At 39.3% G+C, this 20,522-nt stretch overlaps 1 protein-coding gene across 1 annotated transcript in view; it reads right to left on the bottom strand.

Annotated features, from left to right (window-relative positions):
* Nucleotides 1-1,040: 1,040 nt before the first annotated feature.
* The window catches only part of LOC140283135 (potassium voltage-gated channel subfamily A member 5), a 44,455-nt gene continuing 24,973 nt past the window's right edge, over nt 1,041-20,522 (bottom strand). The window contains exon 2 of the mRNA XM_072377810.1: nt 1,041-7,183. The gene's annotated coding sequence lies outside the window, so the exon portion shown is untranslated. The remainder of the gene's footprint in view (nt 7,184-20,522) is intronic.

Below are 20,522 nucleotides of genomic sequence, written 5' to 3'. Positions count from 1 at the left end.
AGCCCACCTGTTCCCACCTGTGCCCACCTGTCCAGGTTGTGCCCACCTGTTCCCACCTATGCCCACCTGTCCAGGTTGTGCCCACCTGTTCCCACCTGTGCCCACCTGTTCCCACCTATGCCCACCTGTTCCCACCTGTGCCCACCTGTCCAGGTTGAGCCCACCTGTTCCCACCTATGCCCACCTGTCCAGGTTGTGCCCACCTGTTCCCACCTATGCCCACCTGTCCAGGTTGTGCCCACCTGTTCCCACCTGTGCCCACCTGTCCAGGTTGTGCCCACCTTTTTGTCCTCAGGGCTAGAAAAGCCCGGCACACCCATGACTTTAAACAGGAGGAAAGTTGGTATGGAAAATGGTAATGAATGAACGAAGCTTCGTCTGTGGAGTTTGTGACGAAAGAAAATCTATTGAATCATTACGAATACTATAAAGACTATATAATGAGTTTAAATCATAGGTGCTCATTTCTGAGCATTTTAAAAGCTCCTCAGACTACAGTAAACTGAACCGGGACAGTAATGTGTCACAAATACTGTTTATAAGTGCCGATCAAACCTCTTTTTTAACAGATTTAAACCAGAAAACAGGAAATAGGTGCAGAAGCTTACTGAAACATGTCGAAACATAAATGTAAATATGTAAATATATGTATTCATTATTGACTTTGTTTCAGACTGTAAACCTGTAACTACAACAAGTTGAATTGTAATTCCACTTTAATATTTCTGGGCGCCAGAACACATCCTATCTGATTTATGTGGATTAATTTAAAGATTTACCAAGACTAGGAAGCTATTTTATCAGGATATGAACTGAAACACGCTCACTTTAGCCCCTGCTTCATTTTGAACATGGTGCATGTGTCAGATTAGACTTTAAATATAAGGCAGAATAATCATCTTATTTAAAGGGAAAAGCAAAGAAAACCTTTTTTAGGCTCATTCATTCATCTGTCTGAGATGCCAAAAGCTGTTTTATGGCACCATCTAGTGGCAAAATAATGAAATTCAGTGAAAAACCAACAACAAAGTTCAGCTTATTTCAGTTTATTTCTTAACTCTTCTGCATATATTATCAACAATTTAACAAACAGGTTTCTTTTAGTTAAAAACACAATGTAACATTAACGGGATGAGGTTTAACAAGTGATACACTTAAACCACTTATACACAGAAAGTTTTGGCTTCTTCAGACCAGTTTGGCAGCGTCATTTTAGGGGAATGTTGTCAGTAAAGGTTCTTTATGGACGGATGCAGCTTCACAGGTGATTCACACTCACGGGCAGTGAAGTCTGCCGACTCCACACAGAAAGGAAAATAACTCTACTACTTCTGGCAGAACACAACATCATTGGCTGGATATGAACGTCGGGTTGTGTTCTGTTAACTAAACTCATGCATTAAGAAAGTTACACTGTGAAAGTGAGCCTAAAACAGTCAATAAATATAAAAAAATGCTGCAAAATCAGTTTGTGCCTCTGAGGGTTTTTCATTCCAATAACAGCGGGTAAACAAACAAGTAAACAAATCAATAAATAAATAAGTCTGGTGTTTGGTAAAGCAGGTTTTTAGTGATATATCCTCACCTCTGTTGCAGCACATCAACCAAAGATGAACCTTTATGGTGAAATACTTTAAATTTACAGGTTTTAGATGGTTTCCATACATTTATAATATGTTATTAACCCCCTAAAGGTTATCTGTGATTCTCACAACTGCACATTTTGAGGGTTGACTCCATAACTTCTTCCCTGTGAATCAGCTAATCCCCAGCAAACAAAATAATCTCTTGGTGCGCCTCCATATGAGTTCCTTTTAGTTACTGGGACATTATCTGAGAGACGTTGAAATATAGCTCCCAGCCAAACCTCTGAGGATCAAACATAATTATCCTGTACCTGCAGCAAACAACTCACTGAGCTGTAAAGAAAATTGCATAAATACACACAGATATGTGCACTTATCGTCCTGCCTCGTGATGTCCATCTTATGTTGATACGCAGCCATTGAAAAAGCATCCTTACAGTGACTGATTCTATGTTTGGACACACTAAAACCCAAAGAAAGTCCCAATGAATTACTGCCGTTCCCTTACAGGGACGTTGAAGGAAGGGGTTATCCAAAGATCTGAAGTGAAACATTTGTCTTATTCTCAACAATAACTTGTTATCTATGTAAATAAAGTCCCACACAGTGCTGTACTGGGCACCGACAGCTTCTTATAGCATCAGTTCTTCACAGCACAGGCAGCCTATGCCCCACCCTGTGGGGACTGGTTCTTGCAGGTTTCTATGTAGAATATTACAGACTGAAGGTGGTGCTCTGCACATTCAAAGCAGCTGATTTAGCCAACGACCAGTCTTGTTACAATGAAAAAAACATCTTGTCTTTACAAAGTTAAAAAAGATTTTAAGTTAAAAAGATTTTGAAGATTCTTGTTCACTCATTTTACTCACAGGCTCACCAGCACATCTCACAGTAGTTTGTGAAACTATTATGAAACTGGAACAACTGGGACAGCTGGAACAGCTGGGAAAGCTGGGGCAACTAGAACAGCTGGGGCAACTAGAACAGCTGGGGCAACTGGAACAACTGGGACAGTTGGGACAACTGGGAAAGCTGGGGCAACTGGAAAAGCTGGGAAAGCTGGGGCAACTGGGACAGCTGGGACAACTAGAACAACTGGAACAACTGGGAAAGCTGGGGCAACTGGGACAACTGGGACAACTGGGAAAGCTGGGGCAACTGGGACAGTTGGGACAACTGGAACAACTGGGAAAGCTGGGGCAACTGGGAAAGCTGGGGCAACTGGGACAGCTGGGAAAGTTGGGACAACTGGGAAAGCTGGGGCAACTGGGATAGCTGGGAAAGCTGGGGCAACTGGGACAGCTGGGACAACTAGAACAACTGGAACAACTGGGAAAGCTGGGGCAACTGGGACAACTGGGACAGTTGGGACAGCTGGGGCAACTGGAACAACTGAAACATGACTTTATGTAATTTCTGATGTACGTGGACACAAAATAACTTAATGTAGGAATAGTGTTACAGCGTTTTGTGAAACTGTTGCAGAAGGGATGAAAGAGTCCAAGGAGCTTCATTCATCCAGAAGACCTGAGTTTTTCTGATTATTTTCTTTCTTTTAAAGCATCTCCTTCTCAGTAGTTTGGGTTTAGGCATCTGAACCCACTTGGCTAGGGTTAGGAAAACAACATGCTTCACAATAGCCTGTAACAAAACTGCTGTGGTTGGCTTAACGTTTGATACGTACCGTCACATCTGCAAAAGACACACAACATGCTGCAGAAACAAATTCACTGAAATACATTATTTTACACTTAACATACTTAGTTTTTCTCCATCAGCACAAATACAATTACTTCATTTTCCTGATGCGGTTGGACTCAATCACCTGCTAAGGAGATGTGACCCACAGCCAGTCAGTTTGTTGCTTTTTGTTTGCATTATTAGGCATTTGCATGGTGTCCAGCAGAATCTTTTGTAGACATAACAAGACTTCCTGCTAAAGGTGAGAGTAGAAGATACTGAAGATTCAACTAAAGATGAAACCGGAGCAAGAACCTGCAGGGACTTAATGGATGTGGATCTCTGCAAACTTGTAGGTCTTTGACACCTTCAGCAGCAGATTAATGCCCAGATTTGAACAATATGTTTTTCTGTTTGGTGTCCACGTGATTTTGGTCCCATATTTGTACCTTTGATTGGTTAAAAGAAGAAGCGACACACACAGAATCTGCTTTACCAAACACAAGCTAAACGTAGCAGTCGGAAAAAGACGACTCCCTGAGAGGCACAAACTAACTCAAACTCAGCACCGATCCTTAGAGTTCATGATGCTCGACGAGCCAGTAAAGATATGTGTGAATGTGAGGTATAAGGAGAGCTAATGGACGACGTTTGTCGGACTTCAGGGACAAGGCTGAACATTGATCTGCACAGTACAGGGATGCAGCTTCAAGGAGACACGTAACACACTTCACAACGGCAGAAAACAGGGTAGAAACAATAAAACTAAATCACTGTAAATTCTCAAACAGTGGATGCAGACTTCTGTCTTTATTTCCTTGACATTTGTGTCTTTTAAATAAATCGTTGTTCTCATCTGCTGCTCTAAATGCGTCTGGTTGTTTCACATTAAATATTCTTCATTTGTTAACACCCCTCTCATCGAATAAAAGGCATGTATATATATCCAGAAAAATTCAATGAGCAGCATATTACTAGCGGCAGTTTATTTGTTCGTAAACTTCAGTTACCACGTGTGCTACTATAGGAAGCTTAAGTGTGCAAAAGTCACCAATTTACATGTTATTTAGTATTAATGATGAAGTCACAGTAAGTTACAGGGTACTATTATGGCAGTTTATACCTAATTTAGTCTGTGGGGCAAAAAACTAAACTAATTAAAGTTTGAAAAGCTCTGCTTCGTTACCTTTTAATTTACCATGTAGCGCAGAGAATGTTTTTTTGAAGCAGCCATCCAGTCAAATGGAAATTTCTTACATTTTGAGACACGTTTTCTTTAAATTCAGCCTGCTTTCATGCACTAAAGTAAACCTGTTTTTTTTTTTTAAACTGAAAACAGCTTTTACAGGTAATTTACAGTTTGAAATACAGTAAAATGCTGTTATTTAACTGCTGCCGCATGTTAAATAACAGTGAAATACTCACTGTGTCGAAGCTGCCACTATTTTCCTGTTATTTTACAGAGAAAGAGGCTCAATGTGTGTTTGTAGACACAAAAATAACCATAAAAAACATTATAATCTCACAGCTTTGTGCGAAACTGTCACAAACAAGTTTCAACGGGTAAATGAATTAATGTTCGGAAGCTGACAGAGTTAGAGGTAGGACTTACAGAGAAGACTGTTGAAACCCTGTACTTTCTACACTTTATTGGGTTTGATATTAGGCATTAAAAAGGTAACAAGGTGGTTACTTGCTTTAAAATATTCCCTCTAACAATGCCGACCACATGTTACAGACATGGTGCAGACACATTTTGGCTAATATGGGCTACTTTTGGCATTTATAGCCGAGTTACAGCACTGATAAGTGTTATGTGGGACAGATGTGGCCCAGATGTCACAAACCATCTTTGTAATGGGATACCGGTGGGGGTCCTCAAAAGTAGGCCATGAGATAAAAAAAAAAAAAAAGGTTGCAGATTTGGGCTGAAAAATCTTTTGTGTCTGAAATATGACCCAGATATGCCTAAATGTCCTAAATTGGCAGTGAATCGATGTAATAACGTGCTGTTTTCACACCAAAGGAAGAGATTTTTTATATGTGGGAACACCTTCTTATAAAGCTGATTGAATTGTCTCCCTTTGCCAGTTCGAGTGTGTTTACTTCCACTCAGAACCGGTCCAGAAACTAGATAACACTGTAAGTACAACATGAAGGGGTGCTGTTACACTGTATCCTGCAGTCTGTGCTGGATCACAGCTCAGATAAGATAAGATAAGCACAACTTCCTCATATAATAACGTGAGTTTACTACTTCTGACGTTAGCCCAACACAACCGGACTGAGAGTGAGCTGCCAACTATTTCACAGGTTGTTAAACATTTCAGTCTCTTTCCATCCCTGAGTTGTTGCAGTCAGTTTCAGCAGAGCTTCCATGTCAGATATTACATTTATGAGTTATGTGTTTCTGTAAAGAAAAGGTGAGCTGTGCACCTGGGTGTTGTGATCCAATCAATGCTTAAAGGAGCCAGCTGCTGCAGCCATTTAATGGACTGAATGCTGCTGAAACTCTTTCTCACTGCATTCAAGCCACATGTCAGTGGGTTTATGGATAAATGTAAAACATATACACCAAACATGGTTATTCTGGCCCAAGTAACACTTACCAGTGCAGAACCATTAGTGACAAAAGTGGCCAAGATTAGTCCAACATGTGTCTGCTATCTGGGATTATTTTGAAAGCTGTATTAAAAATAAATTAAACAAAGAAAAACTGATTTTATTTTGAGTAAAAAAAAGTCCAGTCCGAACCCGACCAACACTTTTAAGCTGTGTTTGTTTTTTAGGTTCAATTTGTGCAATCAGAATTATTCAAATGATCTTACAGGTGGATCAGATAATGGTACAGTCCAACCACGGCACAAAACATCTTCCAGCGTGGTTCAGAATGAAAAAAATAAAAAGCAAACATAGAGACAGAAAGAAATAATCGTTCATTCAGTTAATCCTGATGGCACAAACCGAGGAACCCATAAAGCATCTCATGTCCTTTTCTTTGTTTTGAAACCTATTTGAGAATTTACAGTATTTTAAATCCCATTCTGGCAAACACTCATTCCTTTTTCTCACTTACTCACACACATTATCATGCCACTTATGGTTGCTTGATTGATATGTAGGAGGAAGTACAAAATATATACGCAAGAACAGGCCACACAAAGGTAGAGAATACTAAATACTTCAGATTCCAGCCCCTGAACAGACAGAAATGCAAAGTCCAACAGCTAAAACGAGCTCCAGAGCGTAAAGCATCCCGCTGTTAGCGTGATGAAATGAATGTGTTATCTGAGATAGGCTATGGCTTTGGCCCTAGGCCGAGCAGGAAGGGGCGCATCAGAGGGAAACTAACAGCAACCAAACATCCCGTCTCCAGTAAAATGTGTTCAGGGGATTTTTTCTTCTTTTCCTCTCGTCTTTCTTACACTGTTTTAGAAAAATAGAAATCAGGAAAACGTCGTTACAAAAATAAACCAAAAAGTTTGTCCAAAGTCTACATCCACATGACAACTTCACATAAATATCGACTGATATTGCACAGCGAGGGATTTCTTCCAATATGAAGTAAATCACTGACACTATTTTTAGATTAAAAAAGAAAAACACATTTGGACATTAAAATGATCGATTGTTGCAGGTGGATTTGATTCTTTTTTTTTTTATCTCCAGAGAGACAGCAGCACAATCCCCGGCCCTCCTTCATCAGGCAGATGTATCCTCTGCTCCGAAGAAGAAGAACCCGAAGCCCGAAGAAGAAGAAGTATCACCAGTGAATTTTGGTTGAAGGCACAGAGTTCCAAAGAAACAAAAAAAAGAAAGAGAAACAGGGCTGTAGACGCTGACTTTGGAGGCGCAGCAGCGGTTTCCTGGTGGAGGGGATTCGACTCTCCTGATGGCCGGAGGGCAGGGCTTCGACTCTGTGGAGAACAAAGACAGGACAAGGTTTTAGGGCCAAATTCATATCTGATGTTGTGTTCAAGAACAGTCTCCTCAGCTCCAGATGTTTACAGATGCTGCTAAAAGAAGAGGGGAAACATGCAGCTGTCCCAACTTTTTAAAACATGTGTTGCTGCAGAACTTATATATCTTTTAAGTCTTTTTTTAGAGATTCTCACAGTATCACAAAGAGTCTGACGGAGGAAAATATCCTTTTCTTTGTCCTCTAAACACAATCCATCCCCTTTGTCTTTATTCCAAACATCTTTGACAGAAACAACAAACTTCATTAAGCGCTGAATCTATTCAGAGGGACAGAGGAGAGGCAGAACCAGTAAAGAAGAGGAGCCTTTATGATTTAAAGGCTGGCTGTTTCACTCCCAGAGCGTCCCACCTCACACATGGGCACCTAAACAGGTTTAATCTCACGATAAATGAGATTTAACAAGATGCTCAGCGGGACAAAAGATTAGTTTGTTTCATTTTGTATTAAATTATATCGATAAGAGTCGTCTGAATGATCCTAGGTGACACATTTCCAGCTGTAAAGAGATAAAAACGCGTTCATTGACAACATATCTTGCAGTTACTGTCTAACTGGTTAATTAAGGACAGATTTAAGGTATTTGAATGTTACATTTTCATCTATTTAAAGTGTCAGAACCATTCCTGAAACACGTCTCTATCTTAGATGAAAGACACAACTTTAAAGGTATATCTCACAGTGAAGTTGTTTTATATCCCACAAGTGTTGCTCTACATTTTAATCCACTCATACATACAACTTAAATTAAGTTTCTTTCTACAAACAAACACGTAAAGCTCATAAAACGTGAATATTTTCCATAACTCAATCTAACCAACGATTCACTCAAATAATGAAATAATGAGTCGACTGTAATTAAAGATACTTTAATTAAAGATACTTTAATTACAGTAAATTTGAGTAAACTGTTGATTTATTCATTTGTTAGCAGATATTTTGATATATAGTAATATATTTGTTAGCAGATATTATGATATATAGTAATATATTTTAGGATTTTATGACTCAGAGGCTGCAGAAGTAGACCATTTTATCCGATTTAAACAACAACGTGGTTCACGTCAAAATGTGAGGGCGGCGAGATCGTAATGACGGGGAAAAGGTGGATGTAGATGGAGCGGGGGGGTCTGAATGTGGCTGGAAACCAGTGTGTCAGCAGTAATGAGTGTAGCGGGGGGGTCAGACACTTTGATGAGCCTGTTGGCCACGGAGGAGACAGATGTGACAGATGCTGAGCTCACTGAGCTGTCGTCCCGATGAGAACAAATTAAACTAACGGATATGAACACCAGCGTCGTGTTTTGCATTTTTGGTCATGTTTTAGCTTTCTGTCTCGTCTCTAGTTTCCTTTCACTGATTTTCTGTTGTTTTTATGTGGATAAAAAGACAGAAAAACATGGAAAAGATCACAAGTTGGAACAGCTTTGTTCATAGTTGTGTTCACGAAGTCCGAAAAGGATCAAAAAGAAAAGAAAACCACGTGGAAATGTGTTGATGTCATCAGTGATGTCATCAGTGATGTCACCACATGCAGATTAGGGGATTATATTCACCACCTCCATAAACTTTGGATATTTTTCCCCCGTACAGTATCTCTGTTTTTAATCTGCAGCCTCAAGAAATATCGCTGTCCAAATGTTACATTTTCTTTAAAAAAAAGAAGAAAAAGAAAGCTCTCATCTGGCTGATGTTTTACTGTAAGGTTTGAATAATGCAGGTACAGCATCGATGTAAAAGATGAAACTGTGAGGTGTAATTACCCCCTCACCACACGATTAAAGAGTCAGAACAGATTAAGAATAGATGTGTGAGGTTTTTTGAGTGCTTTCTGCAGGCTGGCAGACAGCTCAGGGTCTATATGTGCCTCCACCCCCACCTTACACCATCTTCCTCGAAGTTAATCCTCGCAGCAGCGGCAGATGGTGCCGGGAGCGTCCACGGCTGTGCCCTCAACAGCTCCTGTAGTTATGAATGATTGCAAGGCCTTGGGCATTAAGTTGGATCAGTGTAATCCAGCACAGCATATGCAGCCGCCAAATCCAGCAAGCAGGAGAACTTTCCTCCTTCGCTTTCCCTCGACAAACGCTCTTCAAGGAGGCCTGAAGGTGTGAAGATGGCCTCGGTTTTCCACTCTGCTGCTCCATAAACGCACCAGGATGCTGTCAGGCTGTGGCCACCTGCTCACAGATGTTTGATTGCACACCGAAGAAGACGTAGGCTGCATAAAAGGCCAAATGTAATTCAAAAGAACAGTTTAATCTCATCCCGCTAACCTAAAATTAACTTAAAACCACAACGGAGTGGAAATTCCTCTGAAGCAGATGACCTTTCAACCACTCTGGGACTACGTTTACATTCAGCTGTGTGGATCAAAAAATCCTGCATTCGTTCAAAAACTAAACCAATTCTAAGTAAGAAGAAACTGTCAAACTCAAACTCATTTCTGCACTGCTACAAACGAGCGTACAGGTCGAGAAAAAAGGGAAACTTCTCCACATCTGATGTGTTCATTTATCATGGAACGTCTGGACGATGCTGTTATTTATCTAATCTGTAACTATGAACTTTTGAAAAGCCCTACAGCGGAAACCTACCGTATGGTGGCTATAAGGAGAGCTCTTTGCAGTATAGGAGGACTCTTGTTTCACCATTTTAAACAGTTAAATGTGTATTTATGGCATGTTTGACGGCTTAATGTACTTAAGTGCCTTGAGATGACAATTGTTGTAATCTGGCGCTATATAAATAAAATTGAATTGAATTGAATTGAATTAATGTGTTGGGAATTCGATTCTTCTTGTCTGACTCTAAAGTTTCTAAAGCCCTGAAGAGAGGTGAAATGAAAAGAAAAGGTGTTGTCCTGAGCCTTTGGGTTGTTTTTAGTCTCTTTGTTCTTGTTTTTTATGTATTTTCATGTTTTAAGTACACCCTGATCGTTTTCCTAACCCTAAACAAGTCTCATCATTGCATAAACCCAACCAGTGAGTGTTTTTATGCTGGAGAAGCTGCCGTTTGTTGCTCTCTATTTTGAAAAGCCCTACAGCGGTCCGTATGGTGGCTATAAGGAGAGCTCTTTGCAGTACGGGAGGACTCTTGTTTAACCATTTTAAACAGTTAAATGTGTATTTATGGCATGTTTGACGGCTTCCTGTGTGGAATTCGATTCTTCTTGTCCGACTCTAAAGTTTCTAAAGCCCTGAAGAGAGGTGACATGAAAAGAAAAGGTGTTGTCCTGAGCCTTTGGGTTGTTTTTAGTCTCTTTGTTCTTGTTTTTTATGTATTTTCATGTTTTAAGCTTGTTTCCTGATTCGTGAGGGGACCATTAAGGGTACACCCTGATCGTTTCCTAACCCTAAACAAGTCTCATCATTACATAAACCCAACCAGGGAGTGTTTTAATGCTGCCGTATGTTGCTCTCTATTTTGTGTTAGATAAAGTTTTGTGGTTCAAAGTGCTGTGCCTTTTTAAAATCCAGGTTAAAATGAAATCTGCACAATATCTTTTAACTTATCTCCACTGTTGCTTGTTTTTATCATTTTAATTATTTTATTTCTTTCTATTTATATTCTTTTACATATTTTTAATGCTTTTTCTGCTCCCTGCAGCAATGCTTTTATTTCATGTAAAGCACTTTGAATGGTTTATAATTAAAAATATTACATTTTATTTATTGTAATATTACAATATTCATATAATTATAAAATATTACAGCGAGAATGTGTGATAAAAATACATTTGATTTGACTTTTTGTGGCTTCTTTGTTATGGGTCTTATTCATGGTATGAACATACAACCCACATGATTGTATTGATTGGAGGTTGTTGCCCTCTTCAGTTGCTGATCGATATGTGTCTGTGTTACATTAGTCATAATTTCCTCACTATATTCACTCCTAAGTTTATTTAGGTCCTTGTCAGATCATTGGATCATGGGTTCTTGTTCCTGCCATGTTTTGCTGTGGTTACTGGGTTTGTTTGGGGTGAAAAAGCAAAAGAAAAGTGTCATAATTCCTCCAATATTTGAGCTTTCCAGCATCAATATACACGTATTTACCCCTGTATTCACCAGAGTGCATAACTGAGCCCAGCTGTAATAATCCAGCTCTCAAGTGGGATAAAAAACAAGCAAATAAACTGAATTAATGTTGCTGACTCTGGATCAGACAGCTGATCTTTGAGCTTTTAAGTAAACTATGAATACTGGAGAAGAGAAGGTAGCTGACATTTAGAAAGCTTTATTGACTCATGTTTCACTTGAATTTGTTTCTTCTTCTGCAACTTTACATTTTGAAGCTTTCCCCTCGTGTTTTCTCTGGCAAGTTGTCGTTTTTCATTAATTTTCTCCTTCTTTGCGGCATGTTTTAGTTTGAAGTTCTTTACAGCTACAAAAGCAGATCTCAGAGCTTTGAAAATGAAAAACATTACTTTTAAAGAGTCTGTGAAATCATATTTAGCAAATAGACATGAGTCGTTTTAACATTATGCTTTGATGTTAGAAACGAGAGGGTAAATAAATCATCATTCATCTCATTTTATTCAGAAATCCAGACACAAATCTGAAGTCTGACACATTTGTAAAAGGAAATATAGCATCACAAGATTGTGTCTCCTACAGTTTGATGCTTTAACTGTGGTTCTGTTGCATTTACTGTCGCATATACAGGGGAAGTTATTGATCGTCTGGTCTGTAAAACCGCTGCAGAAAGCAGCTCATGCAAATATCAATCTCTTTGACCGCCGCTAGGGGGCGCTGCAGGGCTTCCTCACACTTGTGTTTTTATGTTTTTTGCTTATCAGAGGAGTTCTGTTGTGTTTACTTCATCTGCTCTGATGTAAACTGGTGCTGTGATTAGTGCCGGGGAGGTATTTCATTGTCTGAACGACCTTCAGGTCAGCATGAACTGGTTTCTGAGGGAAAATCAAATCAAATCCTTTTTTTTTTGCAGCTTCGCTCCGTCACACACAGCTTGACCTCTGAAGATGCAGTGTTACATTAAGATGAAAACGATGACATTTGGGCGCTCACACTCCAGCGCACACACCCCCTCTGGACTATTTTAAGCTCAAATGTGTCGCCCGTGTGATGATGCAAAGCAGAGATCCCATGCTTCGGTGTTAGCATGTTGAGCGCGTGCATGCAGGATGAAGACGTTACTCAGTGGGAATAAATGCACAGAGAGAAGCAGCTGGATGTGACTCACTACTGGGGATGTGAAGCATCACTCTAACCTAAAGGGCTCTTAGTTATTTCCTTTCTTTCGGCACAGAAAAGAGGAGAAATTTGAATGTTTTTTGCCTCCACGATTGCTTTGCAGTCATCCCTCGTTGCCACGGTAACCCTTTTGTCTGTGACCCAAAACAGCTGAGTTTACAGTGAGCTTCTCAACCTTGACCCCATCCTTCAACCTGATTGTCACAATAAGTGTTCGCTCGAGGGCGACTTGAAGCAGTCACATCAGTTCCTCGTGCAGTCGCGCGGTCACGTGGTGGAGCTAATGAGCTGAAAATGCAACATGACAGCAGCACGGTACCGAGTCCCAGTGCTGACAGGCGTCCTGACGAGCTGCATGTGCAGAAAATCATCATTTAAGGGTTTTAAAATCTGATCATATCCGAAGAAAGTCACCGCCATCAAAGACAGATTCTTAATGTTGTATTTATTTTTACATTTTGGGGAAAGAGAACTAAAGTCAGCCTCTACTTTGGTGTAATTTGGATGGATGGATGGATAGATAGATAGATAGATAGATAGATAGATGGATGGAGGGATAGATAGATAGATAGATAGATAGATAGATAGATAGATAGATAGATAGATAGATAGATAGATAGATAGATAGATGGATGGATGGATGGAGGGATAGATAGATAGATAGATAGATAGATAGATAGATAGATAGATAGATAGATGGATAGATAGATAGATAGATAGATAGATAGATAGATAGATAGATAGATAGATAGATAGATAGATAGATGGATGGAGGGATAGATAGATAGATAGATAGATGGATGGAGGGATAGATAGATAGATAGATAGATAGATAGATAGATAGATAGATAGATAGATAGATAGATAGATAGATAGATAGATAGATAGATAGATAGATGGATGGAGGGATAGATAGATAGATAGATAGATGGATGGAGGGATAGATAGATAGATAGATAGATAGATAGATAGATAGATAGATAGATAGATAGATAGATAGATAGATAGATAGATAGATAGATGGATGGAGGGATAGATAGATAGATAGATAGATAGATGGATGGAGGGATAGATAGATAGATAGATAGATAGATAGATAGATAGATAGATAGATAGATAGATAGATAGATAGATAGATAGATAGATAGATAGATAGATAGATAGATAGATAGATAGATAGATAGATGGATGGAGGGATAGATAGATAGATAGATAGATAGATGGATGGAGGGATAGATAGATAGATAGATAGATAGATGGATGGAGGGATAGATAGATAGATAGATAGATAGATAGATAGATAGATAGATAGATAGATGGATGGAGGGATAGATAGATAGATAGATAGATAGATGGATGGAGGGATAGATAGATAGATAGATAGATAGATAGATAGATAGATAGATAGATAGATAGATAGATAGATAGATAGATAGATAGATAGATAGATAGATAGATAGATAGATAGATAGATAGATAGATAGATAGATAGATAGATAGATAGATAGATAGATAGATAGATAGATAGATAGATAGATAGATAGATAGATAGATAGATAGATAGATAGATAGATAGATAGATAGATAGATAAAATCTTTTTTGACAGAATTATATCACCATTATCTGATAAAACACAAGCTGCTGGAGCCTTAAAGCGTTCTGTTTTCAGCTCAGACCCTCTGACCTCACACTGCGAGGCTCGCTGATGGATGGCGAAACACGCCGAGCAGCAAACACTTAGCAGCGGACATCACAAATCCCAGCAGGACGGGTCCCGGTGTCAGTCTGCACAACCACAGCCTGCATAACTTAGCTTGAGCCAAAGTGTTTTTGCAACCATTACTCAAATTCTGGGAAGTTTTTAAAGGATCTGCAGAGATTTGAGAAAAAAATAACACATTCTCAAACTGACAGTTTCCAAATCTGTTTTCACACCCAGCCTACGTAATCCATAGATGCTCCGGCTGTTTGTGGCGTGGACGGAAATGATGGGACATGTGATGCTGACATGCAGATAAGAGATCTACAGCTGTCACACTGTGTTGCAAAGATTTGGGCTTCTTGAATGTTAAGGGATAAACCCACCAGGAGGGCAGCATCACTTTAAAGCTGGTTTTGGCTGCAGCCATTTTCTCAGCCACGTTTTCTCGAATGTTTCTTCATAATTCATCCAAATTGCTGCTATTAAAAGTAGAGAAATGATCTATTAGCAGGGCCTGTTGCTAAAGTGAGAAGGAGCTCTGAATTGTCTTTGTTTCTCCTAGAAAGAATGCGATTTTAACTCAAATATAATGCTCATTATTTGTTTTACAGAGCAGGGAAGAGACTCAAAGCTTTGCTTTATCAGTGTCCGCAGCACAGAAATCAGCAGTAACAAAGGTTCTTATCCAACTCTTATTCTCACACAATACAGTTCCTTTTCTTCTCAATTTACTGAGAAGAAGCAAAGCACATGTATGTAGAACCACAGCATGATGCAGCTCATTTAAAACTACAGTATTTCAGATTCTGATTCATAAAAAGGGGGATGAGATCGACACAAAATAAACAATAAAAAGCAGAATAATGTGGATACCAGAGATGAAATCTTTCAGTTTTTACTGCTTTTATTTAATGTATGCAATAAACAAGTTGTACTGGATCCAGTCCTTATCAAAGTGGCCATTTGAGTCATTCTGTTTATGAAAGACTGCCATTAGTCCAGTGAGCTGCTGCATACTGGACGGGACTTTGATTTGATAAGCTCCAGGAAGCGATAAGTGTGCAATAAAAGCTTTTTGCAATTAACCATTTATCAGCGAAAGTCATCCCTTTTCATCGCATTTGAGTGCAATTCTGAAGGACCTTTCAATAAGTGTTTATGTGCACTGTTCCAGATATCTTTTCAGGCATTAAAATAAGGAAAAATAACCCTCCTAAGTCGTAGTTTATGCTTCTCCGTCATTTTGACGTAGCCGTAAGGGCTGTGATTGGTCCGCTCAGAACGCCATTTCCAGCAGTTGCCTTTTTCCGGTCTTAATGGCTGTAGACGGCGAAGAAGCTCGCTGACATTTGTAATGGAAAATTCATTCTTATATGCATTATATTTAGTGTGTATAACCTGCAAATGACCGAGCTGCAAGGTACCAGCCTGCCCTGTTTTCTTAAATTCCTCTTTACAATGGTGGGCTTGTTATAATGAGATAGCTGCACTTTAAGGGCTGAGACTGGTATTTACGACTGTGTCTGGGTAACCTTAACTGATGGTTGGGGAGGAAAAGTTAGAAGAACAATCAACTATACCCAAAGAGAGATGATAAAAGGACAATATAACTGTGTTTTTGCTTCATTGGTCAGAGCAACTCTGTATTCTGTTCTGTGTTGTTCTCTCTTGCAATAAATTATTATTAAAGCCTCTTATCTCCTCAGAAGAAGATAACTGACTATGTCCGTTACTAAATTTCCACCACAATATATATATATATATATATATATATATATATATATATATACATATATATACACATTCGAAATGATCTAAAGTGCATTTGTTCATCCAGGTAGTAAGCTCACACCGGTCCTACAGACCACCTCTGCAAACGTCTTCTCTGTCGCCTCCACTTCAACATTTGCAATTTAAGCATTTGTTTTCCAGTATTTATGAGCTCCAGCTGCAAATACACCTCGGCTGCCATGGTTTACTGTTGTTAACACATTCAGAGCAGTGTTCGTTTCCAAAAGTGTTAGTTTCCAGAAGTAGTTCAGCAGCTGTTGTAAGAGCAGAGTTGATTATTGAGATGAACGCCTTTACCACCCTTCAGCTGTCGCTGCTGAAAGTGCTGAACGATGCTAAAAGAGATTCCTGCGTGTTGAAAACGAGGCACGAAAGAAATAGATGTCAGTAAAAGACATAGAGACAGAGTCCTGTATGAGAGAAGAAGTTGCAGGTAAAAGAGACATAAACACACGCGTCAAAGCAATGCTTATAATTTGCTGTGATGTCTGCTTCCAAAAGTGTGCACATGTGCAAAGTACAGTTACAGGTGAGGATGAGTCCACATTTGGTTTGTAAAATGTTCCTGTTCACTGAGCAGAAATGTTCCCCTGTTGTCACAACTTTTCTGCTCCAGTTCACTCTGGTTATTTAACAGTCTGAGATGAATGAGGGAACATTCGGCGCTGCTCACAGCCCACGACTTCACACCCTCGTCCTCTCCGAGAGGGAAGTGTGATGGAGCTGAGCTGCAGGGAGACGGCCTGCTGCTGCAGACATGTTCAACAGAGACATGCACGCATTTCAGCTCAAGTTGCTCCAAAGCAGGCGCAGATTTTGCAAATCAAACGCTAAATACGCCTCAGCGTGTATCAAAAATAACATTAACGGCGCCTGAGTGACAGCACTGCAGGTGGCATTTTAAAATAAGGAGAAATCCTTACATTCAGTCATTCAAACCAGCAAATGAGGGCCTTTTAACTTGGTTATGTGTGTGATGATAACAAACCTTTTACTTGATTAAGAAATGAGTAAATGCATGATTTGAATAAGAGTAAAACAGTCCTAAACGTGAGAGAGAAAACTGCAGAAATGCTTTATTCACTTGTCGTTTGGTTTGTGGTGAACACAGCAGGACGTTTGGTAGTAAGATGCAATCTGTTGGTTTCCTTAGCTAGGATAATATTTTATATATATATGAATTAATTGGATTATGATTACAATGAATTGAATTCCAATTGGCTTGAATTGGACTATATTACTTAAGTGCCTTAAGATGACAATTGTTGTAATTTGGCGCTATATAAATAAAACTGAATTGAATTGAATTGAATTGAATTGAATTGAATTGAATTAAGAGAAACACATGAACATATCAACATATTAACCTCAGGATTTTGAAGAGGCCAAAAACAAACTAAAAAAGACAAAAATAGTACCTGCATTGATCAATGTTTAGTGCTTTCTGCTTGTTAAAAAAAAAGCTTCTGCCCCCTAGTGGCCATGTTCAAAAGGGCTTTAAAGTGCTCAAATTATGCTAATTTACAGATCAATCATTTTAATTGATGACGTCAATATACAAAATCAAATACAGCCGCAGCACCTCTTCTGACCTTCTGTCTGAAATGCTCCATTTTTGCTGCTGTCTCTTTAAAAAAAAAACACCGATCGGTCTGCTGATTGATCAGAAATGATTGATCGACGGGTGGCGGCTCATGTTTCAGTGTGTTTGACTTGATTCTCCGTGGCGGTCGGTAATCAGTGCACAGGGGTTGGGATTCTTGCACCAGAGATCGTTTCACAACATTATGAGCCGGTGGGAGCGAGGCTGGTTCATTTTGGACAGGTCCGGCGCTACAACTGCTCCCCTCCAGCTGCTAGGACTGGAAATCACCTCTGTGACGACACAATTCTGCCCTAATTAGCTAAAAAGTTCACTGACGCGCATGCATGAATCCTCAGATCTTTACATCAGTCATCTTCTGCGGTTCTCTCCCCAAAAGGGAATGCAAGATATCTTATTTGCCTTTCTATATAACTACATATACATATATGTATATTTATAGGACAGTAGGTCTAAGAACTGATTAATCCACGAGATTTGCTGCTTCAGAGCATTTATATCACTGTGTTCTCCATCCAGACAAGAAAGATGGACTTAAATTAACAAATTATGACAGTTTGGACCGTCTAAAACTGACTGAAATTAATAAAAGTCAAATGATAACACTAAAGCTCACTCTTGTTTTGCCAGAGGAAGAAACTAAATGATGACGTTCACAAAGATTTGGATGGTCCTGAAAAATGAAACCAGAGAGCATCGAGCCTCCATCGGCGCTGACATGCATCTGTGACCAGCATCCACAGCACTTTGCCTCCAGCTTTATCGGAAGCTAGCAGTGGCCGGCCCGTGAAATTCAATCATGCAAGGCCTACTTGTGATTGGTTGCTGGAAGCATGTGACCCCGCCTCCTACGCCTGACACCGACAGCAGTTTCGCTCTGATTACTACAAACAGCCCGGCGCGCGCGCACCGACGCGCTGCCTATTTATATCCGAGGTTAGACATGTTGGATATTATGACTGAGTAATTAAATCTGTGTGTTCATGCTTGACTGATGCGGCACATGGAGTCAAACGTGCCGCGGCGTCCTGTCAGCTGAAAACATAGAAATAAATAAACGAACTCAGAGTCATGTGACGCAGTTGTGCCACCTCGTCTGAGGATAATGAAACAGGATTTTCCTCCTTCCATCCCCTAAAAATAGCCCCCAAATTCAGCTTTAGCATTTTTGCTTTATCTTAAGTATTAAAAAGCTGTATTACGTCACCACACAGATATTTTATCAGCGTCCCATATCCAGCAGAAACTCTCCAGGGGCCACGAACTGGCTCCAGGGCCAACAGCTCTCAGAAAAGCATCCTCATCCTCACTCTGACAGCCTGAAGGTGACAAGCATCTTATTTCTATCAGTTTCATGTGGAAATTTATTCTATTTCCTCCTTTTCCTGTTCATCTTTAACCTCTCTGTATCAGACATCTTTAAGTGCTATTTTACAGATCTACAGTGGGGCAAAAAAGTATTTAGTCAGCCACCAATTGTGCAAGTTCTCCAACTTAAAAAGATGAGAGAGGCCTGTCATTTTCATCATAGGTATACCTAAAATATGAGAGCCAAAATGAGTGGAAAAAATCTAGAAAATCACATTTTTAATGAATTAATTGGGAAAATCCTCGGTAAAATAAGTATAGAGGGAGAATTTGCACAATTGGTGGCTGATTAAATACTTTTTTGCCGCACATTATCTTTGTTTTTGGCAATATTTTCGAACAGAGAGAGGTGCTGTAGAAGATATGCAGACTCATATCAGCCAGAGAAAAGTATGATGGATGCACAGTGGTGAAACCGCAGCTTACAAAACGCAGCTCAACCTCTAAGCTGTAATTCAGAAGCGTAATACAGATGTGGAGGTGTTTACGGGTGTCGCATCGCATGAAAAGTCCTCACAGAGATACAAGAGCTGCTATTGTTCTATTTCTTTTGTTAAAAGATAAAGATACATTCACCAGATTAAATGTTGGCATAGTTCAAACGAAGAGGAACTCAAAATAGAGTTATTGTACAGCAGGGTAACTGGATAAATATTATTTAAATTTAAATTAAATGTCATGTTAGCTTTCACTATCGTTCTGTTTGCCAATTTCTTGTTAAAATAAACCATCTTGCATTTGTTTACAGTGCACCAGGATATTGCTCACATATGTGGGGCTGATATGCACATTTGACCTTATTAAAGCACATTAAGGGTGTAGCTTATAGCATCATCATCATACTTTCATATACTATAAGATTACTGTCAACTATCAGCAAGATTTCAAGTTTTACCAGAAAACAGCGTCTCCACAGTGTCTATGTTATAGTTAATGTTCACAAGAAATAAAAGAAATGACATTTTGCCATTCTTTTTGCTGTAGTAGATCATATTTGCAATGCCCTAACTACTACAAGTGAGATTAGTGTGTGAAAAGACATTTATATGGACATAATATATATTTATATGGTATTAAATAACTGAAAATATTCATGAATGAATTCATGAATGTCCATATAAAACTTATGTGCCTTTCACAGTAATCTTACCTGTAGTAGTTAGAGCCAACTTGCAAACATGATCTACTACAGCAAAAATAATGGTAAAATGTAATTTCAGTGATTTTTAGTTAATATTTTGAGTTATTTAATGCCTACTATGTCCATATAAAACTTATTTTCACAGTAATCTCACCTGTAGTAGTTAGTGCATTGCAAATATGATCTACTACAGAAAAAAGAATGGTCAAAAGTCATTTCAGTGATATTCAGTGAACATTTTTCATGACTAAATTCACACTGAAACGTGTAATTGGCAGACGGTCCCTACGGGATATCAACGAACCAACTTTACCTCGGTACAAGTTTGCCACAACAAGATTAAAGGTGTCCCGATCTCGTCTGTTGTCATCGCGAAAGCCCGTAGATCGTTGCTATCTGTTAGTATTTATTTTGCTTATTTATTTAGCTTTATTAGCTCAAGGTTTAACAGAGAC

The sequence above is a fragment of the Leuresthes tenuis genome, unplaced genomic scaffold, assembly GCF_036924035.1.
Source record: "Leuresthes tenuis unplaced genomic scaffold, fLeuTen1.0.hap1 SCAF_23, whole genome shotgun sequence".
Classification (NCBI taxonomy): Eukaryota; Metazoa; Chordata; class Actinopteri; order Atheriniformes; family Atherinopsidae; genus Leuresthes; species Leuresthes tenuis.
This window is presented reverse-complemented; position numbering and strand designations above follow the sequence as displayed.